At 34.8% G+C, this 16,471-nt stretch overlaps 1 pseudogene; it reads left to right on the plus strand.

Annotated features, from left to right (window-relative positions):
• The first annotated feature begins 4,144 nt into the window (after window positions 1-4,144).
• LOC130647689 (glycine amidinotransferase, mitochondrial-like) lies at window positions 4,145-13,378 on the plus strand (annotated as a pseudogene).
• Window positions 13,379-16,471: the final 3,093 nt, after the last annotated feature.

Genomic DNA, 16,471 nt, shown 5'->3' on the forward strand with positions numbered 1-16,471 from the left:
GGGAATGCCAAGATTGCAGCACGTCGAAATGTGGATATGACGGAGGTAACGTCACCAAGACTACAGCAGCTTGAACCAAGCAGAACCAAATGAACGTTGGTTGAAGAACACGAGACAAACAAATTGCCTCACTACAGCACAGGACGACGGGAATACCAAGATTGCAGCACGTCGAAATGTGGAAATGACGGAGATAACGTCACCAAGACTACAGCAGCTTGAACCAAGCAGAACCAAATGAACGTTGGTTGAAGAACACGAGACAAACAAATTGCCTCACTACAGCACAGGACGACGGGAATAGCAAGATTGCAGCACGTCGAAATGTGGATATGATGGAGATAAGGTGACGTCAGGGGTTTGGTGACCAGGCGTGAAATAAAAACGAAGGATGTTTTAGTCGCTGACTTCTGTTTCGGATAAACTAAAAGAAAATTGTTGTATTTGCTCACCGAAATATCTTTCTGCTTTCTTTGATGATCATCTTTTTGTCGAGAGTAAATTCTTCTTATCACGTCCTGTACCACGTATAAATTTTCTCGAACCACTACTACAGCAAGTTTACTACTATGTTACTGCGCGTTGTTGTTCGGTTCACATAAAAAGACAGAATTTTGTAAGATTCAACAGTTTCTTTCCAATAATAAAGTACCAATCCTCAAAATCCGTAGTAAACTGTTCTCGCTGTTCACAACGCTAAGCAACTGTTTTACGCAGAAATACAACTCTTTTTATACACAAAAGTGACACAAAAACATAACAATTACTGCACGGCTACGATACGCACGACTAACACACACAATGACATTAGCGCACCACAAGGGACAACTCAAACACACAAACTATAATTGTTCTTAAACGAAATCCCATAGGGGCCATTTCAGCGGTTCCTACTAAATCAAAATTGCCCAGAGTGATTGATCTGTAAGATTGTGCAACAATTCTCACTGTAGGAATAAACAGATTAGGATAATAAGCGTTGTAATTATAGAAAATTTGAGCTTATGTAAAAAGGATGAGAAATGTAAATTGTTCATTTCATCTGTGGCAGGGTTGTGTACGGATCGAAAAATTGTGTAGTGTCTCTCAAAATATATCTACCTTTAGAAACAAATCACAATATGATGCATAGAGCTTTATCTAAATGTTATTCCTTTGCACTTAGATCAAACATCAGGGTAAGGTTACGTTTTTATGAATCATTTAATGTAGTCATACTAAATCATCTTCTCAAGTACTTCATAGATGATGGCAATTCATGGGAATAAAACCCACTCGATCAATCATCTTTGCAGTACTTGGGAAGCTAATGTCCAGCTTTACTTACAGTACTATCACTTATCATATGGTTAAGTTCTTCTCGCACTGTGATTGGCTAATCTGCACGAAATATTTGCTACATCGTATGCACCCATGTTTCGATGACATGGTCAAATCATACTTTTAATAAAAAGAACTCTCGATATTACGAAGCGCCTTAATATATTATCTCGATTAAATTAACAAACTGATTTATGTCACTCATTCTTAAGGATACTGTAGTCCCTTTATTTGTACGTTCAAAAGCCATGTTTCCTTAATCATCCCTGTAATAATACGCCAGTTCCGTGTGTCTGTGACAGGCAAAGTGGATGTGTTGCTTTTTTGTTCTCATTAAAACCTTTGTGTAAATGATGTAAACTTTATGACACAAAGGTCACGGGTAATTAATTTTTATCATTCCCTTAAGCACGTGTCTACTGTTAAAATGTTAAATGAAAAAGATATTGGTTTTATTTATTCCCGCTTGAATGGAATTAACAACAAAACGTTTTGACAAAAAAAAACAATGAATTTTATGGTTAATTTCGCTCACTATTTCGCTGTTTTTTTATTCGGTATCTATAGTGGATTTTTCCACGGGACTATATACTAGTCTTTATAATAATAGCCGTATTCCGTCTGTCTGTCTCTGCGCGGACCCCCCGCTGAGTTAGAAAATGATGTTACGGAAAATATCAAAGGCGATATATTCTTATCCACTTTGTTGCGATGGGTAAATATAAAGGACGGGAGAACCCGTGGATTATTTCACGGGCAACGACTAGTATAATAATAATAGAATAAATGCGCTCAAAAATATTGAAATATGTAAGGAGATCATAAAAACACTTCAAAAATATTGCCGAGATTTTTCTCGGCACTGTGCGATAACTAGTAGTTTTCGAAAATTTACGTTTGAAGATATACAGGTTAATAGACCTGGAAATAATGTAACAATGATAATGGTTTTTTTCTGAACATTAATATTTTAACCAGAGCTGCTCCTCACAACTTGATAATATTTGAGATTACATATAAGCTATTTTGATGGATCATGGTGTGTGGTACACATAAGTGCAAAAGTATAAAAATATAATATCTCGTTCCTTAACAAACAAATAATACCTAGTGTGAAGTGACAGGGTAATGAGAAGTGCGTAAGATTTGTTCAAGTTAACTTAAAAACGCAAACTAAGTTATTTTAATAAACAGCTAAAAAAAGGAGGATAAGAGCAGGAAAAGAGGAAAAGCAATATTTGTTTATCAAGTAGACGTCTAAAACGTTCGATTTGTTCTAAGCTTCCAGGCATTCCGTCATCCAATTCAGTTTAATTTGAAAATGCACTACACTTAAAATGTCAAAATAGTGCTATAAAGCGAGGACGACACGATTTTTTTTCATGCGCATGCAAAGGGACTTGTTTCATTTCTTGCTCCTGAACATGTTGCGCGTGTAGCTACCACAAAAACCAACAAACCTTTTTTACAAACGAAACAAGGAAAGATAGTATCACGTAACGGCATTGTCAACCGAGAAGATAAATCTGAAATGTGATAGCGGGCTCTTTGTGCGAAAACGTACCATCTAAAAGTTGGTTGCCATTAAGAATACGATAGCCCCTTAGAGTTGAAATTATCAAATTTTTTTATTTTTTTTACGGATGTAACTTCTATGCTAAGTTTCTAGTAAGTTTAAGAAAAATTATTCTATAAAAATGTTATTTTGGTGGGATAAAACAGAAAAAATTTCTTTATAACATTATCTAGCCCCGAATATGAGTCACGAATTTTATTTTTTTAAAACACACACACTCTGTATGAAAATTAAAGACTTTAAGGGGGGGTTCACACTAGAATTTTAAAAGCATGCTATAAATTTAAAGCATGATTTAAAGCGTGCTAATAATGTGAACGCATTTTGCTTTATTAAAATGTCTTTCAAATTATGTTTACTTGCTTTAAACATGCTTTAAATGAAGCAAAAATAAAGAGTGCTTCATGGCACTCTTTATTTTTGCTTTAGCTGCTATAAGTGCATAAAACAATAGAATGAAAATTATTCACAAATATTTGAGTATTAAAAGGGAGGATTTTGAGCGGGTATTATGAAAGTGAAAGTTCATTCGTATGTGAGAAAAACAACAACATGAACGTTCTGTTTTAAGTTTTGTTTATAAATCTCCCTTTGATGTTACAGGCAACTTGCTTTAGTCAAAGCATGCTTCATTTTTATACTAAGCATGCTTTATTCTAGTGTGAACCCCCCCCTAAAGTATAATGTTATACTTTCCTTTTATATACTGTTCTTTTTAATATTTATTTTTTTATTGCCATCGTTTTTATTTGTACGTTTAGAAGCCATGTTTCACATTTATCAATACAAATTTTTAACTTACTTGTTTGTTTGAAAAATTTTTTCTCCGTTCCAGTTTTTTTTTCACAAATTTATTTTCTTATATACTCGTAGGGAATTTATCAATGTTTTATAATATATAAAAATGTTTTTAAAAAGGGACATGTTAAGGAGATACTTTGAATATACTCAACATGTGTCAAAAGGGTCTACCATATCTTTAAATATCTTCGTAATATACCAAACAATTTTGCTGCTGAATGTAAACATTTTAAATGATCATATGGGTGATTTTAATTGATTAATAAAAAATATGTGTCAAAAATGTGTTGCAACAACCTGCAGAGGATGGCAACACAATAAAACATTTAAAAAAAATGTTGCTAGCACAAAATTTGTTTAATTTTTTTTTTCCTGCAGCAAAATAGAATGGATTTGTTTTGTCCACGTGTTGCAGCAACAATTTTTTTGTACCTAAGAAATTGTTGCTTATGGGCCACAACGGGTCTTTTACATGCGAGTGCAATGTATCATGTTGCATTTCATGCACAGGAAAAGAATACCTCGTAACGCCCTAGCTTAAGAAACGATATGAGTTACAATTAATTGGCATATTTTTTATTGAAGCCGCAAAGTTGCTAAAAAGACTTATGCTTGCCATTTTTAATGCTTTTTTATAGCGACAAGCGGCTTTCCTTGAATTTTTAATGACTTTAATGACTTTTTAGTTAATTATTTCAGACTTCATCGTTTCGTCAATATTCAACTCCAGTAGTAAACTCTCACAATGACTGGGATCCTCTAGAAGAAGTTATTGTTGGTAGGGCAGACAATGCATGTATACCAGTACTTACACCCGAAGTAAAAGCTTGCACAGGTGAAACACAGTGGGACTACTTAAGAAAGCATGGCGGGCAAAAATACCCTCAGGAGTTAATCAATAAGATGAACGCGGAAGTCGAAATACTTTGTGATATTTTGCGCCAGGAGGGCGTTATTGTCAGACGCCCCGATATCGTCGATCATCAAAAAGTAAGAACCGTCATCGTTGCTTACATTGTCAGTCGCAGATTGTTTTTGTTTGTTTTGTTGTTGTTGTGTCATGGTATCATGTACTGGCGTGTATTATTCTTTATGGGTCTCTATCGTTGCCTGTTGTTTCTTTGTGTTTTTGTTTGTTGTCTGTTTGTATCGTCTGTTGTCGTTCATTTTTTTCTATGGAAATCTGAAGTTATCAGTATATTTAGTTTGTTGTTACCGTTGTTATCTGTCTCTTGTTTCTGTTGTCGTGTTTCTGTTTAGATCATCTGTTGTCGTATATGTTTAAGTCTTTCGTAATTTTTTGTTTCTATCGTCGATCGCTGTCTGTTTTTATGTGTACATTTTTTTCTGTTGTTTTTTGTTGCTGTCTGTTGTTGCTTCCAATGATTTTCTTTGGCAATGTGGATGTATGACAATTATAAATGCATGTTTCAGTTTATTCACCTCCATTGGCACCTGCTTTTGCCAGATGTTATCTACTGTTGTCGTCGCAGAGAAATACATAACAGACTGTTGTGCATTTTTAGGAATTTAGTACACCAGATTTCACTTCAATTGGATTGGAAGCAGCTATGCCTCGTGACTTTCTTTTAGCCGTCGGAAATGAATTAATTGAATCACCCATGGCATGGAGAAACCGTTTCTTTGAATATCGTGCATACCGAACATTAATAAAGGAATATTTTTCGAGAGGTGCTAAATGGACAGCGGCACCAAAAGCTACGATGTCAGACGAGCTGTATGACCCAGTAAATATAATGATTTATTTCTTTAATTTTCGATAGATTTTGTTTGCGTAATCACCTTAATACATGACACCATAATACATCCATAAATTTTGCCATTTTAGGAATATCAAATAAAATCTACGAAGGACAGACATGAATTAGCAGCTCAGGGTAGATTTGTGACAACTGAATACGAGCCATGCTTCGATGCCGCTGATTTTATGAGAGTTGGAAAAGATATTTTCGTGCAAAGAAGCCAGGTATGGAAATTATTTAAGTTTATTTTTAGTCATTTTTACTTGAAAGGGAGCCATTAAAGTACCAGTCTAATGAAACGGTACGGGAATCATAGTTGTCTTGTCAATAGAACCGCCTTAAGGTATAAAAATGTTTTACAAACCATTTTGTATTAATACTTTAAATTTAGTTAGATTTGCTGATACCAACTATTAACAATTCCTTGTGAAACAAAGAGGATCAGGGATTCAGTAGAATGAAAATATTATGTTGCAAACGAAAACATGCTAAAGCAAAAACTGAAATGTGGACTGCGATTCCACATATTTTGTTGTCATAGAAATTTTTAACTCCCTCAAATTATGACTCGCCAGTCACTGTAAACTGTATAAATTAACTCGCCAGTTATAATTTGCTAATGAATATTAAATGTTCAGCTATTTTAAATTAGCAATTAGCAATTAGGAAAGGCTCCTTGGATCCACTTAGCAAGCAATGACTTCCTAAGTGGATTGTGGCTTCAATTTATAAACTAAAAATGCCAGTCAGAATAAACCACAACAATTTTTTCCGGATTAATACAAACCTTATTTTAGATGAGCACTATTTTGAAATGTTAAGCTGTTTAGATTCTTTCTTAAAACGCCCCGAATGTGTTTATTTTTTGGTATAGAATTTTTTTACGTGAAATTCTCAATATCTCATCCCTTTTCGCGATTGTGAGGAAAAAATAAGTTTTTCCCCTAGTTATTCCTTATGACTTGGATAGGAATTTTTTTAAAAAAAAGCAGAATAAAAAATACAGTTATTTCTTGTGAAATCTATCAATTATATAAAATCTTTATAACATGAATCAATATAGAAAGAGTTGCGGAGAGGTTGCCAAAGCAAAGGCATTAAGCACGGCAAGGAAAGGGCAAAGGCAGGCAAGGAAACAGGAAGAGGAATCAGGAAGGCAGGGATGGGTAAGGCATGGTAGGCACAGGCATGGGAGGCACAGGCAAGGACATAGTAGGCAGGCACCAGAAAAGGCATAGGAAGGGTAGGCAAAGAAAGGCACGGTCAGTGCTGGCAAGGAAATGGAACGGCAAGGCAGGGGTGCATGACTTTAATAGAAAATATCCACCTTACAACTCAAAGATTGTGTATACTCAATATATCTAAGATAAGTATCATATCAGTCCAGGAGTATAGAAAGTATTGAGGTGCAAATATTTCAAATTCAATATCTCAAAAAAAGTCTCAAATTTATCTCAGGTCAATATACAGGGAATCATGTTAGCAGAATTATGTGCCATTACAAGTATTTAAACAATCGGTCATAACGCCATATGATTTTTTGATAAATCTGAGATTAACTTGATTCCAATGACAACAACATTAAAAAGTCAAGATATGGAAATAATCAGAGAAGTCCACGAGAAAGGCAAAAAAAACGTCTCTTTTAGTTTCTTGTGCCTACCAGGTATGTCAACACAAAACTTTTTACCATAAAGTGATAGATCTATTACAAAAAACAAAGCACTTTTGGGCTCTATAAATGAAAGTGACAAATCTACAACTCAAAGATTACCTATTATATGAAAGCCTGGTTGTTGTAGGTGCAAGATAATTATGTTTTTCCTAGCCCTGTCCAGGATTCGAACCTGGATTTCTCATTTGCATGAGTGTCATAGCCATTAGACCAGCAGGGCATAAATATATATATATATACAAAACTTTACAGGTGAACAATATATACACTTAGGAATTTACAGCACACAGCCTAGTTAATTAACCTTTTGAGAAATGCTGGTTAAGCCACAAGTAACTGTGTTACCTGGCGTAAAACGCTTGGTGGAACAGTTAATACAAATTGAAAACTGTACCACACATTCAGGTGGAGCGCCTTAGTACAGATGTGCAGTATATCGTAAATCGAGTGAAACACACAACATTTAAGGTGTTTCGGGTGTAATTATATTTATCCTATAGCTTGAATAAAAACACAATTTACATATTGTGCCATGTCATAGCGAAAACAGTCAGCAAACCTTTTTTATTTTTCACAAAATGTTCCCGGTAAAACTTAAAATATATGTACTTTAATCTGTGGTGCGCCATTAGTATAGGTAAAAAAACCCTTTCAAAAAAACTTTAGCACAACTTCTGCTAAATAGAAACACAGGTAATAGCTTGTCGTTAACACTAGGCTGAGTGATTAGTACAGATATACTGTGGCGCACATATACGTTTCGACATAATATCCCTTTCTGAAAAATATCCTAACTTTGGTTCAAATAAACAGACAGTAAACACCCTGTTGTTATCCTACACAGGTAAAACAGTCATTCAGCGCAAAAAGAATCCTGCAATAGTTTATGGGAAAAGTTCTTGTGCAAGATCAAACATTAATCGTGAAATCGGATAGCCGTAATACATTTTTCCAAAAAACTTTACTGCAACTTCGGTTACCCTGCATGACAATAAAAAATTCTTATTTCCAACTGAGCAGAAACTTTAAAATAATAGCAATTAATTAGACTATTGAGAAATTAAATAAGAAATACATGTTTCAATACATGTTGAGAACAGGTTGTCAGAATTTAAAAAGCCTCTTAACAGAAAACGTAGACGTTGATGTTAAAGTTAGAATTTAAAACGCCTGGGTAATAACAAATGCAGATGTTGAAAAATTAAATAATAAAACAGGTATGTTGCACATCCATATAGGTTTAATACCATTTCAAACCAGACATAATCAACATTCAATGTGGCACAGTTTACAAAACGTATAAATCGCGGCAGGTGTTATAGTTACTTGTGACTAAACCAGATTAGCTTAAACTTCTGTTAAATAGAAACACAGGTAACAGCTTGTTGTTAACACAGGGCTGAGTGATTTGTACAGGTAGCTATGCTGTTTCGCACATACGTTTCGGCACAATACCCATTTCTAAAAAACTATCCTAACTTCAGTTTACACAGACAGTTAACAACCTGTTCTTATCCTACGCAGCTAAAACAATTTTATATACTTTGTGGAAAATTTTGTAACATTTAAAAATAAAAATACAGTTTATAACCTGTTTTTACCTTCTCTAAGCAAAAAAACCCCGCAATATTTAATGGAAAAAGTTTCTGTTAAAGATTAAAAATTAAACACGGCACTATGATTGAGTGTATTATCTCACTCACTGTGTATTATATGTAGAGCTATAGCTAGCTATAGCCAGAAAATCTATTTCTTTGTAGCTAGCTAGTTTTATACTAGCCATTATGATATTGCTTGATCTTTTTTATGCTATTAGCTAGCTAGCTGTTTAATTCAAGTAGCTCTAGCTAGCTATTTAAGTTCTATTATTATTCCAGCTCAGTCAGTAGTTTTATGCTAGCTAGCCTTAGGTGTGAGTGAGAATAAGAAAGGGTTCATTACATACCCTTTCTTTCTTCGCTTTCTTGAACATAACAAGCCCTTCCGTCAGTTGCGATATGGCTTAGATTGAGTTTGAGGGGCTATGTGTCCGAGAAAATGTCATGTGATGTTAGTAAAAGTGATTTATGTATCACGTGGCTAAAAAGTGTAGGCAGATTTAACCTAAACTGGAAACGGCACCATTTACGCTTGGTACCATATTTAATAAAACAACAAAAACTCCATCGCCGTGCTAAAAACATGTTGTCTCGCTCACTAGAAAAATGTACTTAAGAATGACCATATGAAATCGCTGGGAGACTGGGCCCCAAAACGACGGATTTTTGATATTTTTGATGTATAGGGGGACGGGGCGCGGAAATCCTTTAGAAATCCTATATGCTCTCCACCGTGCTTACTTTTTCTTTTATATTTGGCTTATTTAATGAGGAAATGGGCTCCGCTACGCTCCGGGCGCTGACGCGCCCTCCGCTACTCTCCGCAAAAATCGAGCAAGATTCGTGATTGATAATTTGCCGTCCAAAATTTCTTTAACACGACTCAATTTTGCTGTACAAACAGAAAGACCGACAAAATAGATAATAAGAACAGATTAATAAATTGTTTTATTGAATTTGCTTACTCTTCCAGCTTTTTTTAATCCCAATTATCCAGACTTTTATTCAAATCATTAGTTGGAGAAGGTGTTCACAAACTGATGTGGGTAAATTTCCATTTTTGAGGCCTGAAATATAGGCGCGGCCGGTGCGGTGCAGCCTGTAAACTGCAAACATTTTACTTTGTCGACCAGCACGTCCAGTAACCAAGATCAAAGGTGCGCTAGCTGTGCTTTCTACAATATCCTCATTTTGGAGGAACGCGCTCTACGACTCGGAAAAATAGGCCTGAAAAATCAGCAGCAAAATAGCACCATTTAAGATCTGGGACCTAACCAAGTGAGATCAGAAGTACTAAAGCTGTAAACATTTAGAAGTGAGTGTAAGCTTTACCTCGTTTGCGGTGCGGTTACTTACATAGAAGCGGCTTTTCAATTGCTTGTGGTCATACGCGTCATTTTATTTCATTTCCCATCTGTAACAAATACTGTCTTCAAAGGATGTGTGGTTCTAATGAAAGGAACGAGGTGAATTTTCCGAATTTCTTTTATAATGGGCGTAGGGGCAGTAGGGGAAGGGGTGGTTATTTAATCGAAATGAGTGGTGAAACTTTCGTGATTTTGGTGTCCCTTTTTACAAGTGCCTAAATCTCACCTTTCTCACATGCCATGATATTACTCTGCTCTTCGTAATATTTTTTATTAAAAATTTACCCTGCATTTCTAATCTAAAGTCTCACTTTTTCCGTATGCCACTTTTTCGTGATGTGGATTTTCATGGAACTTGATTATGAATTGCTTGTAAGCGGTTTAAGTTGTTTTCATTGTTATGTTTCGTGTATTTTACTCTCGTTATTGGGAATTCTTTTGCCATATTTGCGCGCATGCAGCTACTCCAACACACACTCCTGCGTTAACATTCCGGTAGGAGTCTACAACAGAACTTTTTGCTACAATGTAGTTGTTGTGTATGCAATGTATGCAATGTAGCAGTTTAATTTTTTTTATTACATGTTTGTTTCAGGTGACAAATATGATGGGTATTTAATGGATGAGACGCCATCTTGGTGAAAAGTATAACCTTCATGTTTTGTCCTTCTCGCCTCCAGGTAGCATGCATATTGACGGAACAATTAACACAGTTAGAGAAGGCTTAGTGATCGTTAACCCTGACAGGCCATGCAATGAGCTAGATATCTTTCAAAAAGCAGGCTGGAAAATAGTGGAAGCACCTAGACCTGCTAAACCTGACTCGCATATTATGCGGATAAGTAGCCCTTGGATAAGTATAAATGTGTTATTGTTGGATGACAAAAGAGTAATCGTGGAGAGTTTGGAAGTACCAACACAAAAAGTATGTTTTCACCTTTTTTAATAATTAGTCGTAAGCCAGTGGAAATTCTCAGAAATTAACCTGCCATTACTTTCCGTTAGCATCTTTGGGTATCATAATATAGACAGTAGTCGTGATTCGTGAAAGAATTCACGGGGTTGCCTGCCAGTAAATTATACACTCTGAAAGGAAACCAGAATAAAACTGCGCCCAATCATTTTGCACAAAATATGGCTTTTATTACAAAGACTAGCTGACTAGCCAATATTATTTATTTTGCGTTTCCTTGAATGTCCAAAACTTAATCGTAACAGCGGGCTGAGCTCTTAGTATACACAGTTCAACCGTGTGACCAATCCATAAAGGCGTAGTACCCTTTTTTAGAAAAACTTTATCACAGCTTCAGTTTAAATTGAATTATAGGAAAGTCTGTTTTTTAACAGCAGGTGAATGGCTTAGTACAGGTAAACCGTGTACCACGTGCATAGCTATGGGCGTAACACCCTTTTTCCAAAAAAAACTTTATCACAACTTCAGTTTAAATAAAAACACAGGTAACAGCCTGCCGTTACTCGTCTACCTAAAAAATCACAAAGCGATTTTATTTTCTAGAATAAATTTTCACGACAGTAATAAAAGGTGCAGCCACCTAACTGCATTAAACGTAAGGATTACTAATTAAGAAATTTGTTTTGTCAAACTTCATTTTACTATTTTCACTTTTCAGCCAGATGCAGCTAATAAAGAGCTAGCTAGATAGCCACAACTCCAACATAAAAATATACAATAATATAACAAACTGAATAAAAAATTTAAAACAATAGGAATAAATAAGAATAGCTATACCTAGCCAGCTGGTTTCAGCAGGATACTGCTTCGAGATCTACGTTTGTAGCTAAAATCATAAAACTGATTGGTTTAAGGTTTTCCATGGTTAGAGAGCATGATGATATATTCATCTTAACATATAAAAACGTACAGACAATAAATATTCCTATAGATACAAAATATAGAGAAGAGGAGATCCGCAAACCTCATACCATAAATTTTCAATCAAAATGGCCCTCGTGAGCCTAATTAATTAGCTTAATCAGGCATATCTCTTGTTTCTTCATAAACGCGTGCTCTAAGTCCAGTTGGAAGATAGCTATCCGAACTTTCAAATGTATTGCAAATAAGTACTTCCCCTATATTTCTATTTTTATTTATATTTATTTCTATTTTTATTTATAATTCAGTAATTGCCGCAAATAATCACGAGTTGTTCAATATTTTTGTTTCAAGGTTATTTACTTAGAAAAATAAAGAAGACTGCTGAAATTGCAGTCAACTTATCTCTTTCATATAGGGATGGGTAAACCTAAAGGGGGTTTCCTCGAAGCGAATTAAACGGTGAATTCGCCGGCGAATTGTATCTGTGTGTGCATAGTTTTGTTTGTTATGATTTTGCTTCAAAAAAATTGCTTTGGCGTGAAGTTTCTAAACAGTTTCTAATCTTTAGCGGCGAAATATTTCCCTCTAAACTTTTAACCAATTGAAACGCAATATTCAGTGTTTATTCTAAAAAAAAATAATTATTGAAAAGAAATTAACATGAGTGTTTACATTCAGTATTTTTAATTCATCTCATGCTTTTTGTTTCTCGTGGAAATCAAAAAGATGTTTCGCTTCGTACAAAATATAAAATTCGAATTTTGCGAGAATTAATGTTCGCCAACACCGAGTTGCGCAAAAACCCACGATTTTCAGAAAAATGTTTCCATTAAGGTACCAATTGTATAATGATGTAAAGAAAATGCAAACGAGTAAGCCAATGATTTAGCACTACTTCTTTTACAGATGTTTGAATCGCTTGGTTTCACCTGCATTAAAGTAAATATGGAGCATGCTAATGTCCTAGGAGGAGGTTTTCACTGCTGGACATGTGACGTAAGAAGAACAGGAGAATTGAAGAGTTATTTTTAGATTCGTCATTATTTTTTGACTTATTTACCATACCAGTTAATTAAAAAAGATATGGAGTGAGAGATGAGTGTTTTTTTCATATGTCAAGGATTTTCTGTTTACATTTATAACATATGTAACATTTCTGTTCCAGTGTAAGATAAATTGTGTCATTTATTTTGGTGTTTTTTTCTTTATCTCTTACATAACTTGGGTACCATTGCAATTGCGACAGTTAAAAAAATTTTGTAGCCATAATGGTCATGAACTTCTAAAAAAAACTGTGGCTTTTTTAATGGTGACCAAGCACGTAGTATTGTATGTTGCGCTTAATATCCAGGTCTTGATTAAAATTAGCTTGTTTGCTGTTAACATAAGCCTTTTCCAATGCAACAAAGGACTCCAATGAGGAAATAAAAGTGTGCCAAAGTAGGGACTTGAAATCGCCAAAAACAATGTCGACTCTAAGTGAGATTTCGGAGGTGACGAAAATTTAGTCTACAGCGTCTTCGTTTTTCTTTAATTTTTGCACATCATACAGTTTTGATATGTTGTGCAAAATATTTTACTTTCGACAGCATTTTCTGCTGCAGAGCATGCTACCCAAGAATCTTTCATAAAAAAATTCTTATTGTTGAAAAATATGAGTGCTTTGTGCTTCCCATGTGCCAAGTCTTTTTGAAAAAACATGCATTAGCATTTTGTGATTTAAACTCTCATTTTACAGATGCATAAACATATAAAAATGCGGTAAAACTCTACTATAAAGTTCATGACATCTACATGTGCACACATAACACCTTCTCACCATCTTTTAAATCTTTTTTCAAAGCATGTAATTTAACACCCTTGCAATAAAATCTTGTTTAACAGAAGCAGATTGACCAGGTGACAAATTAGTAACAATTTCTGCCCATTCTGGGTTAAAGTTAAAGTTAAGGTAATCCATCAGTCCTTGTTAGGACTCTGTTCGAAGCTTGTTTTGATTTCAACAAATAAATGCAGGCCCTTGGCCTTACAACTGGGAAAGCCTATGTTTAACTACAGTTGCATGCTCCCTGACATCGGCCATTTTTTTGTCTCAAGTAGGCTCATCGCTACGTAATAAAATGAGAGACATCATCACAATGAGATCAATATTGCACAATATATAATGAGTTTGCGGCAAAGATTAACATATATCCTAAAACTGGGAGGTCTATAGCCTGCTGGTGGTCTTAAGGTTGCCGACGAAAAAGCAAAACTAAATGCATTATTGTATACCCTAATATACTTTTTTACTTGAGATGAATTCCTGCTTGATAATTCACGTACTTCAGTAGAAAATTCTACTAATGCAGAGACATTGTGACAACACTTAACATAGCTGTGATTATTAAATATATTCAATAAAATTCACATACAATATTAAAAGGTTTGCTCTACGGAAGGCATTTGCTCACTCATACAAAAATCTTTAACTTAGCGGTAAAGTCTTTTGTGTCAATTTCTGAACGTATATCAAGTGGAAGTTTATTATAGTTCTGTGCAGCATTGAAGAAAAAAGCCTTTTTCGTCGATTCAAACTCTGGGAGATGAAGAAGGTGTTAGTGTTTGCTTGTCCCGATGTTATAACAATCACCCCAAAATACTCTTCAAAATTAGGAACGTTACCTAGTAAACATTTATGCACGGTGGTACAGAGCTTTCTCATCTGATAATTATGAATTACTGTAGTGTTAGTGCTGTATCGGATGATACTATGTGCTCTGCTGTCTAGTAACTTCAACATATGTATTCTGTATGGCTGGTGGAAGTAATTTGTAAGTGAAAATTATGTTTTGCTCGGTTCGATCATAGCCTGGTAGATACACAGTGGTGCGGTAGCTATTAGATGAGATCTAATTTTACGTAACAGTCGAAGTCTCCCATATATTTTCTTGTGTACAGACTTTAAATGATTAACCAGAGTTACTTATAAATCCAGGTTGATTCTAAATACTTGTATCTTTCAGTATTGTTAAATTTATCTAGGCGATACAAAATGCTGATGTTTTGGTTTTGTCTTGTAAGTCGTGATTGTGTCCCAAAAAGCATGACATCTGTTTTTCCTTGTTTAAGGTTCAAGATTAGCGCATTTTCTTCTAACCAGTCCGATAAATTCTTTGAGCCATTGGTGAGTGCATGTTCGATTGAAGAGATATTGTTAAAATGAAAAATAAAAAATAGTAAATGAGTATGGCGTCGGCGTGCATTATAATTTCAAAGCTCTTTAGTTACTTTTCAGTCTGTTAAAATAGAGCAAAAAAAGCAGCGGATCCAGTATTAATCCTTGAGGGACGCCACAAAATACGGTTGACTCGAACATAGGTGATGTTGTAGGAAACGTGCTGCCAACGGCTAAACAAGTAATCAGTAAAAAATTGCTTTTCATGATCGAGAATGCCATAATTCAGGAGTTTATTCAGAATGGCGGTATGACTTATTGTATCGAAAGCCATGCTAAGATCGATAAAAATGGCGTTAGTTAGTTGTGATTTATTCATTGCTTTGTGAATGTCATTTAAGAACAAAGTTGCAGGAGTTTCAGTTGATCTATGCTTACGGAACCCAAACTGTTTTGATGACAAAAGATTATTTGATTCCATGTATTTTGAAAGTTGTTGATGAACACATTTCTCGAGTATCTTCTATATGATTGGTAACACCTTGATTGACCGATAGAATCACAATTAATTTTGCAAATTTTACGAAAACCGATCCCACAAAATAAAATTATTGTTCTCTTGCTTTAGCCGGTAGAACTTTAAGATGGACTTCTTCTTTATCTCCGTTTTTACTACCGAGACCACCGAAGCACGGAAGAATACCAGTCTAGTGTAGCGGTACGTGAATTATTAGTTTGTTGAGTGCTGAAAACAGAACTAACTTGTTGAACGGTACAAAAGGTACAAAACCAAAAAAAACCCTATTATTTTAGCAAGTAAATGATTTTCCATTATTATTTTATGCTTAGTTGGTTTCGCCAATTTCATCAAGCTACAATAGTCGTTTGTTATCTTTTTTTTTTTTTTTTGTGATGTGAAATTTAATAAAGCTTACGAGGAGTTTTAACATTCTGTTTAAAAAACGAAATAAATCCAAAATAGTTGGTTTTATTGACTTTTATGTTTCATCTAGGTTTCATAAAAGCTTAAACTCATTTTTTTATTGAAGATATTATTTCGGTTTGTCTGTTCAGTATTCATATTACTGTGGAAAGTTTATCATTTCTTGAACATGATAGTTTAGTAGGCGACGTTTCGGGAGATCCTTCTCCCATTTTTTTACTTACATATTTTTTATCGTCGCTTGGTGTGCCAGTAAAAATAATTAATTATTAATCACAACATACTGTAACTTGTATTTTTGGGACGATTTTTTCTGCACTTAAGTGCTTAACATGACGTTTACCCTTTTTTTTACTGTGTCTGTGCTGAGGTCACCGACTAGTCTCTTTGATAATAAATGTATTCTGTGTGTTCAAAATGTTTGCGCGCAGCTT

Source organism: Hydractinia symbiolongicarpus, chromosome 6, assembly GCF_029227915.1.
Source record: "Hydractinia symbiolongicarpus strain clone_291-10 chromosome 6, HSymV2.1, whole genome shotgun sequence".
NCBI classification, from domain to species: Eukaryota; Metazoa; Cnidaria; class Hydrozoa; order Anthoathecata; family Hydractiniidae; genus Hydractinia; species Hydractinia symbiolongicarpus.